Source organism: Thalassophryne amazonica, chromosome 12 (genome assembly GCF_902500255.1).
Source record: "Thalassophryne amazonica chromosome 12, fThaAma1.1, whole genome shotgun sequence".
Classification (NCBI taxonomy): domain Eukaryota; kingdom Metazoa; phylum Chordata; class Actinopteri; order Batrachoidiformes; family Batrachoididae; genus Thalassophryne; species Thalassophryne amazonica.
In genome coordinates, this window is record NC_047114.1 from 85079680 (window position 1) to 85088805 (window position 9126).

General features: G+C 47.0%; 1 pseudogene; it reads right to left on the reverse strand.

Moving 5' to 3' along the window:
- Window positions 1-217: 217 nt before the first annotated feature.
- LOC117521699 lies at window positions 218-1660 on the reverse strand (annotated as a pseudogene).
- Between the last annotated feature and the right edge of the window lie 7466 nt (window positions 1661-9126).

Genomic DNA, 9126 nt, shown 5'->3' on the forward strand with positions numbered 1-9126 from the left:
TGTGCATTCAAGGTTTAAGTGCAGCAATCTCTGATCAAGACAGAATACACCACAGCTGTGAGCCCTGATGACCTTCACGTGAAAACAAGCCTCAGGTGTTCAGGGTGAGGTCCTAATACTCAGCCACTCAGTCCTGAATGCATACCACCTGGTGGGAGAAACAGAAAAACAAAAACCAAGCCAGCCAAACACCCCAGCACACAACAGTACCCCACCCTCACGGGAAGCCTCCTGGCGACCACACGAACCTGGGCCAGAAAAAACACCCCCCTCCAGGGACCATAGCTGGAATGTTGGCTGGGAGCAAAAAAAACACCTCCTGCAGCTTCAGTCTCAGCTCCGTGTGCTGACGATCAAGCTGGGAAAGCCTGTCTCCAAGAGCCGAGCGTTACTGCGCTCTGAAGACAACTCCGTCGTCAGCTGCTCAACCTACAATGTTAATCTCTTCATGTGGTCATTGATCATCTCAATGTTGAGCTTCTCTAGTTCTTCCTTCAGCTGGATAATGCAAGCTTCCAGCCGCCTCCTCTCCTCTGCCAACAGGGAACTTCGTGTTGAGACTATCAATCCCATCTTGGAGCTTATCTTTTCTCACCCTGAGCCTGTCTGCAGTAGACTGCTCCTCCTGGGTGTGTAGCATGTCTCCCTCCATGGCTTTAAGCTTCTTATCACTGTCTCTAGCATCATTAAGTGCTTCATCCCTGGACATTTGCAGCTCTTCCAGTCCTCTTATCTGATCTTTCAGTCGGGCCTGCAGTTTCTTCAGCTGCTATAAGACATTATTGCGATTTTCATTAGCATCTTCAAGAAGGCCTTCAAGTCCTCCCAGATCCAGCTCCCATGTCTTCTTGGCAGAGTGGGCCTGGGAACATTGCCTGCATTCATCCTCCAGCTCCGCCAGCTGAATCTTCATCTCCTCCAGTTGCTGCTCCATGGCACGCTTGGACCTCTCCAAATTGTGAGCTCTTTCCAAAGTCATCCATCTCAGTCTTGAGCACTTTGTTAAACCGGTCAAGTTCACCTTTCAGGTCTATAAGAGACTTCAACTCCCCTGCCAGGGTCAAGACTTTTGTCTCCTTCTCCCTGGCCTCCGCTTAGGCATGATAATGCTCCTCTGCATATCGAGTAGCAATGCATTTCTCTTTGGCCCGCATCTGGTCAAACTTCCTTTGCTTCCTCTTCAGATTGGAGACGATCTGCCGAAGGTGGTCCTGGTCCACCATGAGGTCATCCGACTCTTGCTGCAAACGGATTTCTGTCTTATCCAGTTTGTCCATAGGCTGAACGTTTCTACTCCAGCTGCCTCTGAACACCGTCCAAACTCCCATTGGACTCACTTGAGGCCCTCTTCAGCCCCCTCTACTGACAAGGTGTCCTATCCTGCCTTTGTCTTTCTTTCAGCCAGCTGAGTCTAGAGAGCTTCTCCACAGTCTTCTTGCTCTCTTCCTCTTCATTTAGCATCTCCCGCAAAATATTCCCCTCATCCTCCATCTGCCCTAGGCGGATGGAGAAGGAAGGTGTCCCATGGATTTCCTCTTGGAGCAGCTCCTGAGTATCCTGCAACTGAGACTCCAGTGCAGAGATATCTTTTGTTGAATTTGATGGTCTTGCCTTCTGCTTCAGTTAGCAGACCTGTTAGAGTCTCCACCTCTGACTGCATCTTTGCATTCGTTTCTGTCAACGCTTGCTTCTGTCATTCACTTTGCTCAATTTTGGCCAGGAGTTCTTGAACCTGTGCATTCAGCCATCTTTTGACTATGTTTTAGAGTCTACTTAGTCATAAAACAAAAAGAAATACCCCAATAACCCCCCCAGGGAACACCACAACCAAACCCCAGGGGTGCAAACTGGGGGGGAAAAAAAACAACCATACCAACCCCCCCCCTCCCCAGAGGACCGTCCCATCAAACCCCAGGAAGAGGAGAAAAGAAAACACAAAACACAACCCAAACATAAGCTTGCAAAAAAAAAATCTAACCCCCCCCTCCCCCGGACGACATGTAGGAACCAACACCCCCCAGAGGACATCCCGCTAGCTCCAGGAGTAATAACCACAGCCGAGGTCCCTCTGGGATCCAAAGTCACCCATGGGGGCTCCCAGCGCCTCCCAGAGGACCGTTCCATCAAACCCCAGGAGATACCCCCCCCATGACTAACAGACCGAGCCCCGGCCATCTACGGCTAGATGGTCCCACAGTCATTTCCCCCCCAGAGGACACCACAGTCACACCCTGAGGGCGGAAACAGGGGGAAAAAACATACAAACAAACAAAACAACAACCCCAACCCCACCCCCTCAGGGCAGGGGAAACTGGAAGTACGTCCAGTGTCTCCAACAATGACTATACCCCAAAAGTCAACCAGGAGGAGTGGAACAGCGGTAATGGCGTACGGCACAAAACTGCGCCACCCCTCTGACTTTTAAACCAGCCACCAGCTGCGGGTATATTCCACTGCCCCAAACCTCAGCTACGCCGATGGCGTATGGCTCAAAGGCGCGCTGAAGCCGGAGGTGGAACAGGGAATTAACCAAAAAACACCGCTAACCCCCCCCCATCCGGGTGCAGAGGTTACCTGGGAAACGCCCAGCATAACCGAACTGCACCACCCCAGCAACGCCAATGGCAAATGGCACAGAGGCGTGCCAAGGCTGGAGGTTGTAAAGGGAATTAAAAAAAATAATACCCCAAACCCCCCCCCCTCCCGGGTGCAGAGGTTACCTGGGAAATGCCCAGCATAACCGAACTGCACCACCCCAGCAACGCCAATGGCAAACGGCACAGAGGCGCGCCAAGGCTGGAGGTTGTAAAGGGAATTAAAAAAAAACAATACCCCAAACCCCCCTCCCCCCTCCCGGGTGCAGAGGTTACCTGGGAAACACCAGCATAACCGAACTGCACCACCCCAGCAACGCGACAACGTACGGCTCAAACGGCTGGGGTCCGGAGGAGAAGACAGGGAAGTAACAAAAAAAAAAGAGTGCCCCCAAACCCCCCCTCCCAGGTGCAGAGGTTATCTGGAAACACCCAGCATAACCCAACTGCATCACTCCCAGCAACACCGACAACGTCGGCTCAAAACAGCCGGAGCCAGAGGAGAAGAGAGGGAACAACAAAAACAAAAAAAAAGAGAAAAAGAAAAAAAACAACCCAATTACCCCCCCCCCCCCATCACCCCCCAGAGGACCGTCCCATCAAACCCTGGGAGGTGAAACCAAAAGAAATACAAAAAGAAAGACCACAGACAAACATAAAGTCACCTGGGTCAAACTATGCTCCAGACAGCCTGCATTTTCAACTCCACCAGGACCACAGACAGTGCTTTATAAACCCACAAAAACAACAAATTAACCCTGATAAAACACCTCATACTAAAACAAGAAACAGATAATAGACCAATAAAAAAAACTAACATGGCCTACAAGAATGGAAAACATTGTGTTTTCCATCCTTTGAACCTGAACTGGTAATTGACTCTGTCACCAACAGAGGGAGCCAAAGTGCCAAATAAGAAAATCCCCGTGGTACAGAGTAAAAACCCATTCACACTGCTGTAAACGGACAGCAGGTTATAACAAACAGCTTAAAGTGCAAACTGAATACCACCGGGGCTGCTACAACGGCGTCGGAGCCAGCTGCACGGGAGGTGACGGGGCTACGCTGTAACAGCGGGGTGTGACGTGACCCAAGCTGTGAACTCCGCCATGCGCGCACCACGCGCACAACCCGGGTGGGGAGCACCGCAACTGATTCCCGGATCAACTCCAACATCTGCTGCAGCCTTTCCCGGCAAAAAACACCGTCTCTGCTTCAGCTGGTCCATTGTTAAATGGCCAGAGACTACTGTTATGTTTCGGACGCGGTCGGAGCACGACCCAACGTTGACAGGACCCAGCACGAAATAAGCAGAGCACGGTTCAAAAGATAACAGAAGTTAATAATCATAATGAGTGCAGTGATAAACAACCAAAAATGTCCGCGGTCTGGTGAGGTGAAAACACGGCGCGCTCTCAGCAGCGCAAACGGTCCGGAGCCACAGCAGTTCGGACCCAGGGACCCCGCCGACACCCCCCAGGTGGCAAAAACATGATGTGAGTCCAACACTCTCCACCCAGAGAGACACAGCTCAAAAGGTGCACACAATCAGCAAACACTTCCTGGCTTAAATATATATCAGCTTCTCACCCTGCAGGCACGGAACAACTCAGTTCAAAATCTCCACTGCAGCAGAAACGTATTAGACAATTAGCATAACGTGACAGCTCAATACAACAAGGTGTGAGGGACACCAAATCCACTGTCATTACTTCATAAAAGTCACCAAAACCAAATTACCTCAGGAAATGTGCTGAAGAGCGTGAGACCTCACCCAATCCTCCTTCACAGACTGTGGCGTCAAACCTGGAGCGGTCTCTGCGTCCTTACTGGTGAGATTGTTCTCCTGACGTCGACCTCACACGTCTGCTCACAAGGTCAAGTCTCTGGCAATCACTACACTGTGCATTTCAAGGTTTAAGTGCAGCAATCTCTGATCAAGACAGAATTTACACCAACAGCTGTGATGCCCTGATGAACCTGCACGTGAAAACAATCCTTCAGGTGTTCAGGGTTGAGGTCCTAATCCTCAGCCACTCCAAGTCCTGAATGCATAACACCTGGGTGGGAGAAGGAAACGAAAGAAAACCAACAACCAACGCCAGCCAAACACCCCCAGCTACCCAACACAACCTTTCTGTTTGGAGTAACTGCATGGTTCTTCCCATGTATGGATGGGTTCCTTCTACTTCTTATTAGAGAGGCAGGGTTTAGATGAATTGGTGACTTTGCAATTGACCGTTAGGTGAGAGTGTGAATGTGTTTTGTTCTAATACATACATTCCCTGTGACCGGACTGGTGGCCTGTTCCAGGGGTGTGGCTCCCACCATTTTTTGCCCAATGGGTAAGATAGGCTCCAACCTCCCATGACCCCCAACCTGGAATACGTGGTTTCAGAGAAACAGATCACTTCAATCCAATCAATCAATTTTTTTTATATAGCGCCAACTCACAACAAACAGTTGCCCCAAGGCGCTTTATTGTAAGGCAAGGCCATACAATAATTATGTAAAACCCCAACGGTCAAACGACCCCCTGTGAGCAAGCACTTGGCTACAGTGGGAAGGAAAAACTCCCTTTTCCAGCAGGAACCAGGCTCAGGGAGGGGCAGTCTTCTGCTGGGACTGGTTGTGGCTGAGGGAGAAGAAGAGATGCATGGAGTGGAACAATGTAGCCCAGACAGCCTATTTTACTCTGGTAAACATGTTGAAAAGACTATAAATGCATGTGGATTTGTGCAACAATCTAAAAGCACTCGATGCAGATGGAGATCAATTAGTAGGAAATGAGCGAACCCTCTGTTGACTATTATATCTTGTTTTTTTGTGCACTCTTCTTCAGAGTATTTGTAGAATACCACCTTGCCAGAATAAGAGCTCAACTAAATGCTGCAGAAAGAAACTGAAACCCCTGAAAGGAGGATTGTTGGTCAAAAAAAAGAAAAACTACTTGGTTTGAGGAGAGTCTTATTTCCTCAACAAAGAGGAGAAGGTAACAGAATCTCTTTGCAAGTGAAGTCATAGGTCTCATGTGGGAGGGCATTGATTGGAGGTGAAACACTGCGGGATAGGAGTACCTATCAGATTCTAACCCCCCCCAACACACACACAAAAACTGATTGGCATTCAAATGCATGAATTTGTGCTCAAACTGCAGCCCATACAGCAGCCAGGTTCACATACCCTGGCAGATTTTTTGATTTTTTTTTGGCCATTTTTCAGAGAATATGAATGATAACACAAAACCTTCATTTCACTCCGGGTTAGTAGTTGTGTGAAGCCATTTATTGTCAAACAAGCTGGTTTACTCTTTTTAAATCTTAATGACAACAGAAACTACCCAAATGACCGGATCAAAAGTTTACTTACCCCAGTTCTTACTACTGTATATGGCCCCCTTTAACATCAATGACAGCTTGGAGTCTTCTGTGGCAGTGTGGACGAGGCTCTTTATTGTCCTGATGGTAAAGCTGGCCCATTCTTCTTAGCAAAAAGCCTCCAGTTCCTGTAAATTCCTGGGCTGTCTTGCATGAACTGCACGTTTGAGATCTCCCCAGAGTGGCTCAGTGATACTGAGGTCAGGAGACTGAGATGGCCACTCCAGAAACCTTTACTTTATGTGCGTAGCCAATGACAGGTCAACTTGACCTTAATGTTTGGATCGTTTTCATGTTGGAACATCCAAGTACGTTCCATGTGCAGCTTCTGGGCTGATGAGTACACATTTTCCTCCAGTATTTCTGATAACACGCTGCATTCATCCTGCCATCAATTTTGACCAAGTTTCCTTTGCCTTTGTAGCTCACACATCCCCAAATCATCAGTGACCCACCTCTGTGTTTCACAGTAGGTATAGTGTACTTTTCATCACAGGCCTTGTTGACTCATCTCCAAATGTAACATTTATGGTTGTGGCCAAAACATTAAATTTTGGTCTCATCAATCCAAATTACTTTGTTATCTATGCTGTTTGGCGTACTGTAAGTGGGAGACATTGTTATGGCAGACGAGTTGAGGAGCGCGACCAGCGTCTGACTGAACCAAGCGCTAAAATAACCAGAAAGCGGTTCCAAAAACAAAACAAATTTATTTTCCTTCTGTGCAATAACTGTGTGCAACATAAATGTGCGGTTATCTGGCGAGGTGAAGGACAGCGCGCTCTCCAGCGCCCAAATGGATTGAAGCCCGATGCTTCTGGACCCAGACTCACCGCCGAACACCCCCCAGGTGGACACGACAAACTGACTCTGTGAAGGATGGAAAAGGTGAGGTAAGTCAATAGCTACAACAAATATCCTTCAAAGGCACACACTATCAGCAACACATTCAGGTCTGAATTTAAGCTTTATGTAAATGAGCAGCCTCTCACAACAGGTGGAGGATCATCATTCCGTACGCCACGACAGTGAGAAGCGAGCTGCACAATTCTCATCAATGTTCAAATATACTGCGTAACAAAATACCAAATTACTGTTAACACTTTTTCAGACAATCATCACCTCTGATGTGTGCTGACAGCATGTGTCCCTCACCCATCCTCCTTCACAGGCACGATGTGTCAAACCCAGGCGCGGTCGTCAGCGTCTCACAAACGAACTTCACAAGGTCGAGTTCCAGGCAATTCTGCTTGAACCACTCATGGCTTAAATGCAGAACGCCATCTCATTATCTGCTTCAGCTGAAAGTCTTTAAGTTTACATATGAGCATCATCCACAGGTGCAGCTAATAATGCTGATGAGGGTGAAGGACTCTTCTGCCAGCACCGTCTCCACAGACAAAAACCAGTTTGCATACCACCTGGAGAGCAAAGAAAAGAAAACAACACAAAAACATCCAGCCAAACCCCCCAACACACAACAGTACCCCCCCATCAACGGGAAGCCTCCCGGCGACCGAACAGACCAGGCCCGAGAACAACACCTCCCTCCGGGGTCCATGACAGAAAGCAGATGGCAGGACAGGGCATCGCGGCTGGAAGGCCGGCTAGCATCAACAAAACCCCAAAAAAGTCCCATATACAACCCAACATAGAAGAAAAACACAAAACCCACCCAAACCCTCCCCAGGGGACCGTCCCATCCAACCCCGGGAAGAAAAGAAAAACTCCCAAATGCAATAACCCAACACAGCCCCAACAACACAATACAAACATAAATTCACAAAGAAAAACAACAAACACCCCCCCCCCCCCCCAAGAACGATATGCATATCAAAAGGAAGACATCATGTGCCTCAAAACAAATGCTAGAAAAGGTTTCAGTTGATTTACCCCCTGTGGTGTGAACAAACAAAAACTGCACTGTTCTTGATATTGCACGCTACGGTCAAGTGTGGGGTCTTTACATGCATGCACTACTTGTTCATTAAATTGACAGTGAAAATGTCATCCTCTGACACAGGTTATGTTTTAACAACTCAATCGATCAGTGTCCATTTACAGCAATGTTTGATTTTTGGCAAAAAGGCAACATTTTACCTCCCGCCAGCACTTTGGCACAAACAGCAATTAACAGTGTCGTGATTGTTTTTCTCTGAATTTGACTTTCGTTCGTGCTTAATCATGACAAATGATATGACACTTGCCCGCAGAACATAGGCCAGATTTATTGTTTGAGCTCTCTCTAACTCTTGTTGCTAGGTAACTGACATTTATCAAACTCTCCACTATACAACTTCATTCTCCTGCAAAAATATCAGCATCACCAAACACCTTTGCCCAGAGACCTCATAACTCAGTAAGGTCTTCCCAGGAATAGCTCAATCTCAAATGCCAAGAGCCAGAAACATGAATGTCACTGCTAAGAGAATTTAATGTCTTTACAAGTTCGACAGTTTCATAACATACAGATACATTTCTGATGGCCAGGAAGTAATTGAAAGCCAAATGCAAACCCAGAAACCTCAACTTGCTCTGTCTTTTGATTACACAAAGTTCACAGCATCATCCACAGAGTCAAAATCAATAAACCTTTCTACGTTGACAAGTGACCCCATACAGCTGGTTTTCACAACCCTACTGAGCACTCTGTCCATGCAAGCATTGAACAATGAAGGATCCAGAACACATTCCTGAGGAACACCAGTATTTCCTTGCTGTTCCATCAGTCAATAATAATGGTTGTGAAGGCATGGTTGTTGACTGAAGTGTGGGTACACATTGTATTTATAGTTATTTCCGAAAGTTATATGATGCACAAATGTAAAACAATTTGTGACACCTTTCTTTTTTATATTATAGGAACTTTAAGTGAGTGGACAATACTGTATACTGGACATTTTTTTCCACTGGAAATGTTTCACAAACTACTTTTTAAAAAGTCCTGAATGTACATCTTTTCATGCATGGGAGAGTAAAACACTCCTCCACACATTTAAGATAAGATAAACTTTATTGATTCCACAACAGGAAAAATCACTTGTTGCAGCAGCAAAAGTCTTACAGTAGTAAAGAAAAAAAAATTACATAAAAGAAAGGTGACTGAAATTGCAGTGTTTGCCCGGTGAATGCATAAATACAGATATGAACAGATA